Raw genomic sequence first — 1314 nt, 5'->3', positions numbered from 1 at the left:
GAATCTTTGTTTGTTCATCGTTGCATCTGTTGTGTGAATCCCTGAGCATCTGTTTTCTCTCACAGGCTCAATCAGACATTATCCGGAGACCCTCAGATCTGTTGCTTCCTCTTCTGTGTCTCACAGGGTGTGTGGAGATCCTTCTGAAAAGTACACAAACAAACCTGTGCCCTCATTTAAACAAGGAGCGACGTGACACCAAACTAAGATGACTGCTTGAAGCGAGAGGTAAAGAAATATCAGCTCTGATGTTTGAATCCGACTCTAAATCCACAATTTATATCGAAGGTCAAACGTCTTGATATTTCCCCGTCCGGCTTCTTTTGAGACCTTCCTGCACGGAGCGCTCTGCAGGCATGTGCACAACAACAACTGTACACACTGCACAATGGAGAGATGTACGACGACTGTACATTTGAAGGTTTTTCACTGAACGTGAGCGACAGGAGGACAAAGCAGAGCAGCCGCCTTCGTCACGTCTCTTCAGCAGAGACGGACAAACATGCTGGAGCTCTGGACCAAGGTTTCTCTCTATCTGTCAACACAGAGGATCATCTGAAGGTTCCTGCCTGAAAGAGAGATGCTAAAGAGAAATAATAAATGCTCTGACGTACAGACGTGTTGTGGAATGTGAAGGGAGCTCAGCCTCTGAGGTCTGTGCGATAGAGTGAACTGGGATTCTCTTTATAAAGACGTTTTATTGTTGCCTCACCTCAGCAGCTGGGAGGTCAGAGTGTGATGTCAGGGGTCAGAGGTCAGAGGTCAGAGGTCGTGCTTCACCTGATCCGCTGGTTCCTGCAGAGGACGCCTGAATTAGCTTGATTAGTTTGAATTAGCGGTGATTTATAGGCACGATGGGAACATCATCAGCTAAGCGTGATTACATCTGAACTATAATTAGGAGGTTATGTGGGTCTGACTTCAAAATACTCTGAAGCAAATTTTTTCTTTTACATTCTAGTCTATTGTGATACAGGGAATATATCACATTACAGACAGGAGCAGGGAGATATATGAGCAGAACATTTCTACACCATCAGTGTCTTTAACCTCAGGAATGAAGATGTTGAATTAAAACCTCTAAGAGAAAAATGGTCAATAAAACCAAACACAAAGTTACAGCATGTGGCTCCAGCTGTTGTACTGGATTGCAATAGATATGTGATTCTTACCTCACTGTCCTGAATGGCTGAGGAGAGGTGGTGGATCTCCTCCTCCTCCTCCTCCTCCTCCTCCTCCTCCTCCTCCTCCTCCTCCTCCTCCTCCTCATTCTCCTCCTCCTCCTCTTCCTCCTGATACCAATTGTCTGCAAAG

This window comes from Pleuronectes platessa, chromosome 4 (assembly GCF_947347685.1).
Source record: "Pleuronectes platessa chromosome 4, fPlePla1.1, whole genome shotgun sequence".
NCBI classification, from domain to species: Eukaryota; Metazoa; Chordata; class Actinopteri; order Pleuronectiformes; family Pleuronectidae; genus Pleuronectes; species Pleuronectes platessa.
The sequence above is the reverse complement of the archived record's forward strand: the minus strand, read 5'-3'. Positions refer to the sequence as shown.